This window comes from Pagrus pagrus (assembly GCF_965226575.1).
Source record: "Pagrus pagrus genome assembly, chromosome: 3".
NCBI lineage: Eukaryota > Metazoa > Chordata > Actinopteri > Spariformes > Sparidae > Pagrus > Pagrus pagrus.
The window spans coordinates 30,792,886-30,810,113 of record NC_140187.1 but is presented as its reverse complement, the minus strand read 5'-3'; the positions used below and the strand labels follow the sequence as shown (position 1 = coordinate 30,810,113).

Here is a 17,228-nt window from a genome sequence, read left to right as displayed (position 1 = left end):
AATTGCGATACAACTTTAATTTCTAGTCTCATAAATTTCAGATGGCAACCCTTCCAAAATACAGTCGGTCGACATTAGGCCAGTCAGTGTCTATAATAGAATAGAATAGAAATATGACATTTTAACAGTGACACCTTTTTGACCTGCCTGCTAGCTAGCTAACCCTATCTCTTATTTTCTGCAGTATTGATAGGCCTGCATCGATACACTCACTCAAAGTGCTTGTGTCTTCTTGTCAATGGTTTTGATTGACCAAGAAAACAGCAGTGCTTATTATTTGAGACCAGGCAAAGGCAAAGCAAAATGATACATGCATCCAGGTATTTTATCAAACTTAGAAATTCCAGTATTGTGACAACACTAATATGGATGATTTACAGGCCTAGCTGGTGAACTACTGTAGCCGGAGAGCTAACCACTATCAGCAGGCCAGAAAAATGGCAGCACTAGTCAGTCACGATAGCTGTCCAAACTTCTATTTCCTCTGTACTGCATTGTTTACAATATCTTGTACTCAGGATAGTATGTCATTCTTACTCACTATGATACTAAAGAGAGAACAATGAGCTCTCTGATGTAACGAGCTTAATCATCATAAATTCAAAAGGCACATTTGTACCATTAACTCCTGTCTGATAACTGTCTAAAACCACTTGTGAGGAGCACTTTATGCTCTGGCAGAGGTTAAGTAAAAGTGGATTGTGCAAACCTAGCAATCTAATGAGCAGGCTTCCACCATTTTGGACTCTCCTTCTTTCAAAGGTCAGCCCTGTCACGGCAGTTTTCCTATTGGTCGAAGGTGTGAATAGGCCCATATGTGTTGAAATTCACCAAAGTGGAACTTGACATAAAAGTTACAAAACAATTGCTTGCCTCTGTCATGCAAATGTGTTCCACTTACACTTATCAAGGCTTTTGGTTTGTTTGACTTTTAGTTAGATTGAATCTAATTACTTTGTCACAACAATATTTTCCTGCCTGAGGTCATGCAGATGCAAATGTATAATGCTATAAAATGTTATTGTAAACCTGGTGAGCACATCCAAGAAATTGACTTTCTCAGGGAGAAATCCAACTGAGGAAATGAGGTGCCTCTCATCCCCTACATGGATATAGCCATGTTACACTGAAGAAATCATATTATTGCAGAAAGCTGACAGTAATCCATTCAGGCCTACTTCAATACATATAACCCACTAATTTATTTGTAGAGTTGTTGCAGTGGGGGGCATGGGTAAAAACATAAGCTGCCCAGTACAAACAAAATATTGCCCTTTTGGCCAGTGACCAAACCTACTGGAGCAGTTCAGTGGTTGTTGCCTCTGGGGGGGTCGAGGACAATTGTTTGATTCAGAAAAATGCCATATGTTAGTTGTCCAGTGACCCATGTCGGCTCCAGATAAATGAACATACACAGCTCCCCTCATGTGTACTCATTTAGAAAGGTGCCAGCTGATGGAATAGATGTGGGGCATGTTTAAATGGGCTGCATGGTTTTATACAGGTCAGTGGGCATAGTCATCAGAAAATATGACACACATTCAACAGTCTATCAAAATGGAAATACACAACTGTGACTCATGCTAGTGATGAGTTCACACATACAGACTCTAAATCAAACCTTCAGGCAAACATTTTTCTCTCAGCCTTTTTTTGCGTCTATCCAGTTTGTTGGAATTGAATGAGAGGCCCTTAAAAAGAAACTCTGGCACAGTGTCAGGGCAGACCATTAGCCCACTAACAGTGAGACCACAGCTTCAGCCGACCACTGTGTTTGTTCACTGAAACCTTGCATGGCCACTTCCTGTTCCTGACAGCCAAACGGGCTGCCAACACAAGCTGTGATCTCTGGGAGGGTCAAGATGCAGGGGGCAACAACAGAGATGCAGAAAACTGAATGAAACAGAAAGAATGTGTCAAGGTTGGGGTTCTTTGGTGGGCTGCTGGAGGCAGGCGAACAGTTCAAAAGCTATTTATTATCAAAAACAAAGTGCGACATTGAGAGAGAGGGGGGCAGGCTATGGATAAAAGGTTGAGTGGTCTGGAAGTGATGACGTGAAAACACAGGTGAGCTGGCGGCGCTGCAGGCTGAGCGGAGAGATGCTGAGGGTTCTGCACATGAGGGAGGAAAAAACGTGAGTTTCCAATAGAAAAATCCAATAGATGAAAAACACTGGAGCAAAAGCACACAAAACGGGCTGGCAGAGCGACACACAAAGAGAGGGATGCACCCTGAGTGCCGGAGGGGGCTTGAGCCGGACCACAGTGAGACCAAAAGGCATCACTTGGTACTCGAAATAGGAGAGGAGTATTAAATCTTCCATTCGTCTCCTTCTCGTATATGCACCAGATGATATGCATTGGCCAGGTCGAGCTTTAAGGCGTCAGCCTGGTGGAGGGGTCCAAATTCTGACTCGATCAGAGGGAGAGGGTATTTGTTCTTAACTGTTATGTCATTAAGACCTCTGTAGTCGATACACTGCCTTAAAGATCCATCCTTTTCAGCCACAAAGAAAAATCGTGCCCCTACTGGCGAGGAAGAGGGGCAAATGAGTCCGGTAGTAAGTGAGTCGTTGATGTCGGACTCCATGGCGTCTCATTCAACAAAAAACAAACTGGGACGTTGAGAGAGAGGAAGGCAGGCAGGCAGGTTGAGTGGTCTGGAAGCGATGAGGTGAAAACACAGGTGAGCTGGTGGAGCTTCAGGCTGAGCGGAGAGACACTGAGGGTTTGCACACAAGGGAGGACAAAACACGAGCATGAAACAAAAATTCAACGGGGGAAAAACACTGGAGCATAAGAACCCAAAAACATAGCAACACTAGAAAAACATTGATAGTGAGAAAACTCGAGAGTAGAGCATGAGTATAGTCGCCATACAGGATGGAACAATCTGGCACTGGAGTAGTGAAGGGACCGGCATGTTAATAACCTTTAGCCACTTATCTTGCTGATAAAGAAGAATTTCAGCATCACTTGAGAACATTTCATTTGTCTCCAGCAGGAAAGGTATTAGCATTCATTCCTGAGTCAAATGACTCAGTCTTGGGTATTTATCAGCTCCAGCTCCAACCAGAAGTGATGGAAACATGACACCCGGCCTGGTAGACATTCGATCCACATCCCTCATAGATACCAGCCACCTAAATACACCAGATTTTTTTCCATTAAGATCCATGTATTACTCCCTGAGAAACTATGTCAAAAATGTCAAAAAACAAACCTATCTCGCCCTATGTCCCTTTATCCGAATCCTCACTAAAAGTTAAAGGGGATCTAACCTGGGCCGAGTCTTATCAGTAGTTCTTGTGTAATCCTGTTGACAAACCAACCAACAAACCAAGAAACTAACAAACAAATGGACGTGGGTGACAACATAGCCTCCTAACCACTATAGCCACTGTAACATTTGAACAGGCTTCCATGTGACTGTTCTACTGTTCCCTTTTTTTCTGGCATGTTCCTGACATCAAATGTCACACACGAGAAAAAAAAAATAGAAAGGCAAACTTGTCCACTGGCAGTGGGAAAGGAGTCAATTATCTATTTTTAGCAGGTTTACCAGCATTTAAAAAAAACTGCGTATATGTGCTAATTTTGTTGTAAATATGGTATAAATAAGGAGGTAATGCATCTAAATTGTTACTGAAATAATCATACTGTGTATTATGCGCATATTGTCGAGAAAACAAGGCTTTCATAGCAAAGCTTCATGTACGAAAAGAGGAGCTTCTTCAATCTGAGAACACTCAAACAAGCGCTCAAACAAATGCATAGCGCTATTATGATATGTGAGGAAATCATCCTTATTGCACTTCTTTGTTTATTCTTTATTTATTTCCTACAATGTTTGACAGAGTGTGTGTTTGCATGTGTGTGTGAGAAATAGAGGGAGCAAATGAAAGACAGAGAGATGGGGAGAACATCTGTGTATGTGTGTGTTGGGTCATATGCACTAAAACTGACCTTGGGCCTGAGGTTACATTACTGTGTGCTCCAGTAGTTCATATGGACTGAAAATACAGCTTTGCTTACACAACTGTGTGCTCACACACACACACACACACACACATGTGCACACACATTTTCCCTAAAGGAGATGAATGGTGGTGACAGTGCTGCTTCACAGATCCAGAGTGGTTGGGGAGAATCACTGTTTAACAGCTGGTGTTTTTAGTCTGTAATGCGGCTAATCCAATTTTAGCTGCCATTATCCTTCCACGTTCCGACAACAATTCACACATAATGGAGATAATGCACGTCTTTGTATCAGTGAACTGTTTCGTTTTATCCATTGCAAAGTGGAAACTTAGGTTAACATGACCTCAGTTCATATGTTCATGTTATGCCAGAAGGTGAATTGTTTAGCGGGAGGTGCTGTGTCAAATATGTACTGAAATAAAGGATGATTTTCGGTTCGCCTTGGTTTTTACAATAATTCTACCTTTGTAACAGAAACATTAAGGTCTTAAATATTAATTTAAAAACCTGCTCTTGATTTGTGAAACCTAATCTATTTATGTACACATAAAAAAATGAAAATGGACTTTCCTATTCATTTTTTTTAATCTTTTCAGAAACAAAATATAGTACTTGTCAGATTTTGCAATTGATTAGATTAAATATACAGTTAGACTGACCAGATATATAGACCTATGGACTGATATTTTTTATTAAAACGTTTTTTTATCTAGAGTTTATGGGCATAGCAAAATGTACAATTGCCCTTTTCCCTTTTTTCACATGTAAAGGTTTCAGAACTTTGAGACAGGGTTTAAGTGAATACTTACACTGCTTGGGAAATATGCTTATTGACTTTCTTGTTGAGAGTTAGATTAGAAGATTGACACAACACTCTCAAGCTAAATATGAAGCTAGCTAAGCTAGAAAACGTATTATGAAGACAACAAGCAGGAGCAAACAGTTAGGCTGGCTCTGTCAGTTCTTGTTCGTATAAGGGCCCAGACACACCTGACCGACATCAAAGAACAAGCAACAAAGGTTGACTGTTGTGTTTAACTGCACTTGAACACTCCTAAAAGACCACAGGCAATGGCAACTAGCTCATATGTTTTGTGTATGTGTGAGAGGTAATAACTCATCATACCACCAGGAAGCGGTAGTCTGTATTTGTCATTCATAAAAGGAAACCAGAGGATTCTTGACTGCAGTTGTACAAACCACTGTTATGATAAGGATGTGTTTTTTGAACCACTCTTACTAATATAGTCACTTTTAATATAGAATATGTTCAGTAAAAGGTTGCAAATAGCCCTGCTAAAGAGGTGGAGGTGAAAAATAAGGAGAAACCAAACAGAAATCATGGGTGCTACAGCAATGGGCTCAAGAGCCTTTCTCTATCTTTTTTTTTAAAATTGTTTTTTCTTCTTGGGCACTGATTGCTTAGCTGAAAAGCCAATCACAGTGATTTCTCTCACCAACAGGCTCCACTGCCATTCAGTGTGCTCAATTGGCCAAAAAGCTTCAGACAAAGGCTGACCAGTGCCAACGGTGCAACACCGCAACCACTAGGGCCACGCTCACTAACGGCACTGGCCATCAGCCGACCTTCAGCTTTGTGTGTTAGGGGCCTAAAACAAGGAAAGGAAACAAGGTTGATGAAAGCAGAGCTTACTAGCTAAAAAGAAGGGTCTGTGCAGCCGAGGGTTGGCTGAGCTTGTCAGTAAAGCAACAACTTTCACTTCACACATAATCATTTGAACCTCATCTGCCCCAGTCACCTGGAAGTGATGATTTTCTTCATTAGACAGCATTTTGCAAACCAAAGAACTATAAAAGTTAGGATCAGCTGAGTTTCTGGATGATTACATCTGTATTAAATCCATAAATTAACAGAGCTTTATCTAGCCCGCTCAGATCACACATAAGATTCTCAGGAACTCCAAACAAAGCTTGAAGAGAGACTCTCCTCTAAACAGTCTGATTGTTGCTTTAAACAACATTGCCTAATTAAAACGGAAAGTTGGGATAGACTGAAGCCAGTTTTGAGGTGCCCCCCTTCACGACCTACAGGCTGATGTGAACACCAGCTTCACCCTGAACAATATTCTTTAAGAGACTTGGCTCATGCCCTGAGTGTGATTGGTTTACGAGATAGAAAAAAGGGATTTATCCACCTTGTCTCACAGTGATAATCAATTCTGCCAGAATTTTAGTCAGAAATCAATGTCACATTGTCCTCTTCTTCTTCTTGTGTCTAGGCTGAAGCCATAATAAAAATGACCCTTTTCTTTCGTCCCATCCCATCTTTCTTGGAGTTAGGCCTCACTAGACAACAATCCCTACCTTGTTTGCTGGTTATATGGCGATACATCACAGTCCTTGTTCCTCTGCCTGACATAACTACTCTCACTTGTTTATCTCTCACTGTCCTTGGCTCCTCATCCAACTCACTTCTCCTCAGAACTTTGCTCAGAATAGTTTAAGAGAAGTGCAAATAACAAAGTGATCACTTGCAGAAAAATTGACAACAGTGTTGACAGCAACAATAAATCCCTCTGTCTGTCTGAGTCTGTCTACATGTCACCCCCTGCCCCCATGTGAACAGTAGGCCTACTGTGTCCAGTGGCTGAGTGAATAACAACAGTGTTGGGGGTCAACATCAGACTGGCCTATTGTATCGCAGGCCACCATGGTTTGTGCAACAGGCAACACACATCGAGATGGTTGTTTTGTTTGGAGATTGACAGGCATACATACTGTATTTTGCAAGGAATCGTCCCTTTTACTTGATACATAAGAATACATTCTAATCCTGTTCCTGCTACTAATCCTGTCTGGATGGTGGCAGCAGACTAAGTTGGCATTCAAACCTTGGTGTTGTATCAGTGGGATAATGAAAACATTTGAGCAATAGATGTACTGTATGTGGACCCAGTTTGTGTCCTTCACCCGTGACTAGAAAACTGAACTATGATTTGGGATTAGGGGCAGGGGTTAGGCCTGACAAACCTCAGTCAAATAAAGCTTCATTGAGTCAGGCAGAATACACTAACATGTTTAATTAAACAACCCTATGCCCTGCACTCGCCCTACTGCTGTCAAATGGACAGGGGGGATGACAAGTTAACAAGTGGGATGCATTTTGGTCATTTTGCTCACAAGAGGAATGACATCCCCCCCTCATAACTCCTATTGAATGTATGAGTTTAAAGGTTTATCAGAGGCCAAACACCACTCATATAATATTATGATGAAGAATTTCAGTGCTCTGAAAGTTCATCATGGTGGTAATCTTGTTGTCTTTTGTCACAGTGATCTTGAGATAAACCGTTGAAATGTGGCTTTCACATAGCAAAGTAATCTACCAGAAATGCGGGCCACACCTATGTGATTGGTCAGTGCAGTGCAATGTTGGATGATGTCTCATTGGTTCCAGCAAAAGTTGAGCCAGGTCAAACTTTTTTGCCAGATGACCCTGAAATTTCTTGTCCACAAACCACTGCATTGGCACCCCAATGCGTTAAGGCAGGCCCAGATAGCAAAATTATTGTGGCCCAGATCTGGCCCACAGCAGATACATTGATCCAGCCCACATACCGGGTGGAATTATGGCACTTGGATGGTCTGCTCCTGTTTGCCAGATCTGTATTGGTAATTTATTCTTGTCCCTACCTAAAGCTCATGACCATAGGTGACCCTAACCCTAACAAACTGAAAAATCATTACTTTGCCTTCATGCTCAGATCCCTGTTAACCCTAACTGACCACCCGCTTTATCTTGCCCTCAAAAGTGAACAGTGCCCTAGGAAACTCCTTCACTTGCAGCCCTGTCTCACTCCCAACACCAAGGCAGCTGCTGCCAACAGTCCCCTTAAATTTAATCAAAGCCTAATCCGATATCAAGCTTGATGGCCCTGTATGCCTCTAAATTTTAGACCACTGAAAACTGCTTAACCATAATTTAAGTTCACCAGATCTAGAATGAAAATGTCTCGAAATGCAGTTTCTCGCAATGTTAAAGAAAGTGAGAAAGAATTCCTGGATCCATCCCTTTATCTGTGTCGGCACTAAAGGTTATTGGGATCTATTTTTGGCCGAGACACATCTTCCTTCAAAGTGTCATGGAAAATCTTTTAGTAGTTTTTTGTGAAATACTGCCGACAAACCAACCAACCAAGAGACACTGGTGAAAACTGGTTAACATCTAGATATCAATCACTGTGGATCAACATTTTGTTAGTGTTGGCCCACACATTTTCACCTGTGTATTTGTTGCATCCACACACAAGTTCATGTGTGCATATGTACATATAGTAGGATTTTGATGTGCCAGGGTATGTGCTGTCTTCCGTGTTCATACCATATATGCATTAACGGCTAAGACAGCTGATCAGATTTGAGTGAACCTGTCTCAGCCTTAGCCTCCGGGTCTCTGGTGACATCTGAAGCAGTCTTGAAGACTGAAGAGCTTCTGAATAGGTTAAACAGGGCTACATGTGTAAGCAGTCACATGTTAAGAGGATAGGTTGTCTAACCCGATTTACAAATAACATGCAGTGTTTGTGACGAGGCTCTGGTTTACTCATTCCGACAACGTCCGTTCTCTTTTAACTCCTGAACGCAACATACCAAAACGTGCACATGCACACTGATCGTTGATGTCAGAGTGACATCAGAGGTGAGTCGTGATGCAGAAGGTGAGATATGTTACCACCTGATGTGAGGCATGACTCATATTTAATGTGTTTATGATTTACCCCACCATCTGCACCAATCACCCGCCCCCCAAAAAACAAACAAACAAAAAAAACAAAAACAAAAACAAAACAAGAGCAAAGGAAAGAGACCAATAGAAAGGGTGAATGAATGAAAGGAGAATGAAAGGATAGAAAAAGAGGAAGAGTCAGGCGATAAAAACAGAGCGAGTGGGAGGGATTTATTTTCTAGAGAAGATAGCAGCGACACAGACAGATATCATCCTCAGGCAGGCTCAGTCTCATGGACGTCTGTTTGTTGTGACTAAAAGCATGAAATTACTCAAACAAGGCTAATAGGGCATGCTGTTAAATTAGATTGAGGAACTTCCTGCTGACATGAAGAAACAAAGTTAAGCCAGAGCTGTCTGAATTGCAATTTACAAGAATCTGCGAGTGCCCATTAAATTATTCAAGCCTTGTTATCACTTTCCCTCTTAATGCTAGAAGTGTCTGTGTCTTTGGACTTAGGACTGAGCAGTCAAGCAATGTGTGTACAAATCTCGATGCTATCACTTCCTGCTAACTCACTGCTCTCCTGATATGTATTGCACCAGACACCTTAGTTCTTTGGTAGCATTCAGGTGTATTCAGGGTGTACCTTTCCCTGTTTGGTTCACATCTACACACACAAATTTGGTATTTGCAACAGAGCTGGTTGCATATAAATAAAACAGCTCAAGGCTTCAGTTATGGCTTCAATTAGTTGGAGTTTAGGCTAGAAGTAGTGTTAGCATCTACTGTTAGCATTACTTGCCATGGATTGATAGTCTAACTTTACTTTACTTGCAACAGATAACTTTTCTGCTTTAACTTATAATTCTGAAGTAAATGCTGTTTGGTTCAATAATGAATTTATTGTAAGTCCTCTGAAAATGTGACCAAATCTGCTTGGTCAAAAATATACATACAGTAATTCTAATATTGCGTTAAATGTCCCTTGGCCATTTTCACCTCAATTAGGTGCTTTTGACAGCTATCCACAAGCTTCTGGTCGTCCTCTGGCTGGATTTTTAACCACTCCACTTGATGGAATCGGTGAAGTTCAACTAAATTTGTTGGCATCCTGGCACAGACTTGTTTCTCCAGCACAGTCCACATGTTCTCAATGGGGTTCAAGTCAGGACTTTTGGAAGTCCATTCCAAACCTCAGTTCTAGCCTGATTCATCCATTCCTTTACCACTTTAGATGTGTGTTTGGGATCATTGTCGGAACACCCAACTGCACCCAAGAGCCAATCTTCTGGCTAATGATTTTAGGTTGTCCTGAAGGATTTGGAAATAATCATATAACTGCTTTGAAATGGCTCCAAGTGACTTTCCTGACTTATTCAAATCAATCAATAATCAGATCAATGCTGAGCTCTTTAGACCTTCCCATTGTAGTGTTTGTCTAGTGTCTAGTGGGTGTATCATCTCATTCCATCACAGAAAAAAGAGAGCTGTAGAAATCATTGGAATTGAAGACTGCCCTGACATGTTTTTTAAGAGTATATAAAATTTGGACCACGACTGAATGGCTGCCAATGAACAAACAATGTTACGTTAATGGGAATTCCCATTATGTGTTCTCATCAAGCTAAGGGACTAAGCGCTAGTTATATAAAATGGATTCAGAAATCAAAGAATCAATTCAGGTATCAATCAATTTAGGAATCGTGAATAAAAGAATGAACACAGCCTCCTTAAGTGAATTGGTTTTTTTTCACTCCTTGTAGAGTGGGTCATTTCTTTCAGTTTGGAAATGTTGTTAGTAGGTGGATGGCCTGAATCAGGCATGTGATTGAGGACCTACCTTTTTGACAAATTTCACACAGAACTTTGTTTGTATCTGTGGTTGAGTATTGATGTAGACACATTGGTGCATATTTACACCTTCAATGTGATGCAAACAGATAAGCCTACAGCACACCTGGACAAGGTTTAATTACATGAAGCTAATCCCTGCATCATTCACTTTGAATAATAAAGGTACAAAATTAGCCTACTTATTAATTGACAAAACAAACTATGACTATTAAATTAATTACATAAGACTTAAGATTGCAGATAAAAGTCAGTTTCAGACCTTTACGTCTGTCAGGCTTCTTCATGTCACATTATGTGTGTGATTATTCTGATATGCTGGTTGTAAGAAATTTCCCCTGGGGTTTCGGCGTATGGTCCTGCTTCTGACAGGAGCAGCGCTGTGACTCATAGTTTACCTCAGACTACTTGCACACATCACATTATACATTTCCCAAGGTGGCTTTTGCTTGTGTCTGTGTGTGGGAGCCAACCTCTAATAAGCCATCACCACTGCAGCACTGGACAAGTAACTTGGGAGAAAAAAGGCCTGCAATTATGCAAAGCCCCTAAACACACTGCGCATCACGACAATTAAAAGTGAACACACTGGCTGCTCCCCTGCCCAGAGAAGCACATCCCACACTTCAGGGTGCTAACCAATCATAACAATGCCTGTCATAACATTTGTGTTTCTCCAGTGTTTGTTGAGAACAACATAATTCTATATAAAGCATTGGCAGCCTCACATAGGGCGGATTTTAAATGAACGCACTGCCCGCCCACCTGTGAAGAGCTTTGGAAGCAGACTGGGCGTGAGTGAGGGAAACAAGCCAACAACACTTCAGGTCCTTTAGGTCTTTTTTTAGTCATTTAATGCGACCCTGGCAGCAGCAGTGGCACATGTGGCTGCTGCTCACGCACACAAAAACTGTGTCAGACGACGTCCTGGTGCTGATGCTGAAACTTCACTATGCCAAACAAGATATTAAGTGTACCAATGATGATTCCTTATTATATCTGAAAACTGTAAAAGTCATAAGTGGACCTTGCGCTAAGATAAGTCCCAACATAGACGGGAAAGAAGAATGCAAGCTAGTAAATGTGCATGTTAACAGTTCAAATATCGGCTTTGCCAATGTTTTATGAGACAGGAAGTGCATTCACACACTGAGTTTTGGTGATCAACACTGAATATAAATGAAACTTTTTTATTTAAATAAAGTATTAAAATTCCACATTGGAGTGCGTGCTAGCATGCTGGTTGTGTGCATCTTCACTGGCAGCTGCAGTTACATAATGATAAAGTAATAATAAATAAGCGGCTTGTCTGGTACTACTTTCTGCTTGAACTTTTTTTCCAGTTTATTCAACTGTGCGCTAACCAATTGAGAAGTGCCGTCCAATGGGAAAAGAGCAATAATGTGATGTTGCTAGTGTGCATTTTTTCAAATAAACAGTAGAGAGTGAAACAAGAACAGACTGGGGACACAATGTTCCTTGGTACAACTGGCAATTTTGCATGTTGGCATTTAAAATAGCAACAATCAGAGGACTGTGTTTCACTGAGTAACATGCAAATAACACACTCACGTGTGCCAACACAGCCAGTCTATAATGTCTTCACACAAAAAACAAAAAAAAGCAGTGACTGAGCCAACAGATCTAATGCTGGTCATCCAGTGGCTCTACCATAAAAGCCATATGTGTAACTTAGACACATAGTGAGGACCCATGGAGTCTCAGGTGGAGGAAATGATGGACTTTTTTTCACAAAAGATGCTTGCTTGCTGAAGCATTTAACCTTTCACTACAGCAGCCAGTGGGCTCGGTGTTGTGTGAAAGGTAAACTGCCTTCTATTTGGTGTGTTTGACCAAATGTTTGCATGTGTTTGTTCATCTGTGGTGTTTAGTGCTGGTGCCAGGGCTATTGTTTAGTATGCAGGGGTCTATCTTCACATTATCATGGCTGAGTGGGCCTGGGGGCTGTGTGATGAATCAGGCTCTCAATAATAAACTCCTTATGTAAACATTGTTATTGTGCCTCAGCTGCAGCATGCTAAGGCAAACGATTGCTACTATGGATTCAAAATTACAGTAGCAACCTACCTCAGAACCAAAAGGCCAACTGTTTAAACATGTGACCAAAATACAGAAAAAAGACCAACTGAATAGGCCTGCTAAAAGGAACAGCAAGAATAAAATGTTTGGTACATAATGTCAGGCATATTACAATAGCTTTGTATTAATCCTAAAGAAATAAAAATAAAATGAAATGAATGAATAAAATGAAATAAACCCAAAACTTCCACTTGTCTAATTTCATTAGCCTGGCTATCTCCAAATTTTGCTTCAGCACATTTAACCACTTCAACATCTGGCCCATCGGCCATGTTCCCCTCATTAGGCCCTATTTAGACAGTCTATGGCGCTCGGTCTAAAGCGCAAAGCACTAGTGTATTTAGGGCGTGTCCAAGTCCATTTTGCTAGTTAAATGGCAGATAATCTGGTCGCAAAGTGTGGCGCATGGCGCAAAGAGCTGGTATTATTACTCTGAATTAGTCATGGGTGTGTTTTGGCAGGAGTGTCATCTCCCAGTCTTGTAAAGAGCCAGGTGCACCAGGGCCTGGCACATATTAAATAGTAGCACTCGTCTTCAGTGAGGGACATGTACGTGGTCCTTGGCTGCTGGACCCTCTGCCCCGCCATTTCACAATCATCTCTCCCATCAACAACTCTGTTTGACTGCATATGAAAAAAATGCATTGATATAAAACTTAGGAGGAGGAGGGGAGCGCTGCTGTGTCCCTCTGTGTGTGCACGATTCTCAGTCCGTGGATCAGATGGGACGGGTCATAGAAAGTATCATCCTGATCAATAACAGTGGGATGAGAGGGTGAAATACATCCTTAATGAGGAAATATTAATGACATTACCTGCAGCAGTCCTCCAGCAGCAGAAACCACATGGCTATCTATACATTGACATGTGCATTTTCACACGAGGAACAGCTGATAAACGTCATTGATTGACTCGGCGACAGGAGCTAAAAGTTTAATTCTGTTTTCCTGTTTCCTCTCCAGATTTTAGTTTTGTTGATTAAATGTGCCATGATTTTTGTTACAATGACGTGGTGTGCCACCTGTGTAGGCACATCTAATGCGTCCTTTAAATAGCAGGAAACAGACTGCGCTTTTGACTTTAGAGCGCTATAGACCTTTTTGTTGGTCTATAGTGCTGTCACTTTCTGCTGCCTCAAGATCGCAATCTGCCATCAGTGCGCCTGTCCACACCTCACTTTAAGACCAACACACCCAGGGGCGCACATGTGGGTGCAAGTACATTTACTATTTACACAACGTCGGCGCTGGAGTTGTGAAAATGACAACTGACAAATGAGTGCTTTGCGGCGAGCGTAAGATAGAGCCCATTGTCACTAAACCTGTTAAGCATGTTAGCATTGCACATTTACAAATTACAATGATTACGATGGCAGATTAAGGCTAAAACTTTATTACTTACTTTAAATATTTTTTTTAATCAAATCTGCCAGCTGTCAACTGTCGCTGGCGGATTTGATCAGTTCTAGCTAGCAAGCTAATGAACTCTAACTGTGAGTTGGTAGTAGGCTATACTTTGTCTCATTCTAACTTGTTTTAAAAGGAGAAAAATACAAAAGGGTCAGAAATTGTTGATAAAACTGAAATTGTTGTTGATTTTAGCAGGATATCATGAATAGGCCTACATGATATAATGCTAAAAGGCTAAAGCTGCATGTCCCAGGCTAAAAGTTAGCATCCTCAGCAGTTGATGATCTGTGTGCTATGATAAGAATGATAAGAACATTTGGAGCCTATGTTTCAGTTTTGTAAATAACAAGTTTGTGCAAACAAAATGCTATCAGAGGTAGTGAGTTTGGCTGAGGCTGTTACTGTATGAGCAAATTAGCAGAACTTTCCAAAATCCAATAAACAGCAGGACAGAGCTGCAAACATAAAGTCTGATGTAGCTGCAGCCAGGTCTGGCTCCCATGTAAGTGTTGTTTTTGAATGGGAATCTCTGATGTCACCTGTTGTCACACAAAATAATAGTGAGGTAATGATATGGTACTCTGTGGCTTTGGACGTAACACTAGGTTACTACAGTAGACAGTAAGCTGGCTAGCAAGGCACGCTGATGTTAATATGTCAGGTCTGATAAAACACAGTTTTATTCTGTTCCTCATAACTTTGCTCCTGTGTTTTAATCATTGAACGGTGAAAACATTGTGCATATCACTGTGAACACATTGGATGCTTATAAGATGTCACTCCTATAAAGCCTCATTGACACTGTGTCAGCATGTTGAGAAAGCTAAGGCTTGACAGACATAGCCTACCATGTCTGATAATTACAGTTGCTATGCCACTATTGGAAAATTGCTGTTTAGTCAACTTAGAAATCTGCTGATGGATCAAACGTCAGAGCTGCATGAAAAATGAACTTAAACTTAATTTAACAAAACCTGTATGAGGTAAGGTGAAAAATAAAAATAACAAAGCATTTTGATTCCTTTAAAGACAGAAAAACATGATTATGAAAAAACATAATTTCAGATTCCTTGGTGTTTGTGTGTGTGTGTGTGTGTGTGTGTGTGTGTGTGTGAAGCCTGTACACCTGTAACAAAGGGTGGATAAATGCACCCAAGACATAATTATAATAACTTAAAACATAATTTCATACAGTGGGACTCCTCACTAACATGTTATACTTAGTTACTGCAGTAATGTCACTACAGCAAAGCTGCAGTTACTGCATGACCCAACAATGTTATGACAATGATATGGAACAGGGTCACAAGTTCTGTGCATGTACATATACAAACACACCCCAGGCAGCCAATTACTCCTCCCCGGGCCTCTGTACTGTAGGTAAACAGTGCTGTTTGTTCAGTGGTTATGGATAGACTTCAGTATATTGGAGCGGCCCTTTTCCTCTGTTACTACTGTGTCAGTGTCAGTTGACATGCGAGTACTTAATGCATGAGGCTCATCAGACAGGAGAGAGGTGGTTGAGTGAGTGAGTGGGTTGGTGCGTGGTTGAGGGGGTGTCAGATGTCCTCAGATGTTCTTAGTGCAGTAGTGTTTACAAACAGAAGAAACAGTTAATCATTTCAGACTTTTACAAATCTATTATTGCAGCCTCATCTATCAATATGACACTGTTAAAGATAAAGTGAGAACCACAACATGACCTTGTGATCACCACTGCGCACAGAATTATCAGTGTGACCAACTGTGTTATAGAACAGTATGTGCAGTTACAGTGTAACATCAGTTTGATATTTTGTACAGCGATGTAACCTCTGAATTTCGTTACATACAGAGAAACATAAAGTCCAACCTCAAGATAGAGCTTCAGACCAGAAAGAGAGAAAAATAACCACTAATGTAGCCAATTAGTAGACCCATTGGAGCGTAGGAACACCCCCTGAGATGATGAGGGATCCTGATAAAAAATAATGAAGAAATTTCTCTCAAAGCACACATTCAGCCCCAAACAGCAACATGTACCTCTGTCTCTGCCATCCGCTGACCCCTGACCCTCGCTGTAAGGTCGACGTGTCTTAATGAAGAGTGTGAGTGGATGTGGCTGCAGCAGAGCTACTTACAGGGGAGCACAGGTCATCCACACGCACTGGAGGGACGGAGCAGCCTCTCTGCTCAGGTCTCCCTCGCCTTCCCAGGTGTCCCTCACACAGAGATAAATCCACAAGATGCAAGCAGCCCTGTCACAGTGATGGACATACAGCTCGGCAGGAAGGCTGGGTAAATGCAACCTGTCCACGAGTCCCTCTGACAGCTCACCCTTCCACCCTCCCTACGTCCTCCACAAAGAGCACAGCGAGCTGACTAACTGGCCAGATAACAGTAAAGGCTAAATAAAGAGACAGAGATACAGTGGAGACAGAAACTGCTGCTCAGAGTGTTTTATAATCAGCCTGCAGCTCCTCCTCCACCAATCTCTGACTTTGGCCCTCCCTCGTTGGCATGGCAACGGCCAATCACCACTTGGCATAGCACAAGCCTCCTCCTATCCGTCCTCCTTCTCCTCCTCCTCCTCTTCGGCTGGCCTCTGGTGGTGACAGGATTGTCGCACACTAGTGAGAGCATGTATGTATGTTTGTGTATATGAAAGAATGTATATAAATGTGTTTATGATTGCGTGTGTGTAAGTCTGCATGTGTATTGGTGTGGTGGTATTGATGTCTGCAAGTGTGTGCATGCTTATACGGTGTGTGTGCATTGGTGTGAAGTCTGTACACGTGCAACAACGAGGGGACAAATGCGCATATATGTGCGTCTGTATGCTTACATGTGGGTAAAAACGCGCATGCACCTTTACTGTACTGTTCAGTGTATGTGTGAGTGTTTATATTTGTGTTTCCTTTCTTCGCCTTTCAGCAGCAGCTGTATATTTATACCTGATGTGATATGAGTGTTCCTGTTAGTCATTCCAATTGCGTGAATTAAGTGCAAGAGTGTGACAGTTACAAAACAAACAAAGCAGCTGCTGATAACAGGAGATAAGTTGGAACAGCAGTGTTAGACATGCAGCCAATTTATAGCCCACTGAACATTCACAGGCACTTACTGGTGTTTTGTCACACATATTTTGAAGTATGAGTATATCATACTGCACCTTTCTTTGCAACTCCCACTTCTGCCGGAGCTCAACATTACATTT

At 41.6% G+C, this 17,228-nt stretch overlaps 1 protein-coding gene across 1 annotated transcript in view; it reads right to left on the bottom strand.

The window, feature by feature from the left end:
- Positions 1 to 16,446, bottom strand: part of cdk18 (cyclin dependent kinase 18) — a 55,263-nt gene extending 38,817 nt beyond the window's left edge. Inside the window, exon 1 of the mRNA XM_084349461.1 lies at positions 16,153 to 16,446. The gene's annotated coding sequence lies outside the window, so the exon portion shown is untranslated. The remainder of the gene's footprint in view (positions 1 to 16,152) is intronic.
- Positions 16,447 to 17,228: the final 782 nt, after the last annotated feature.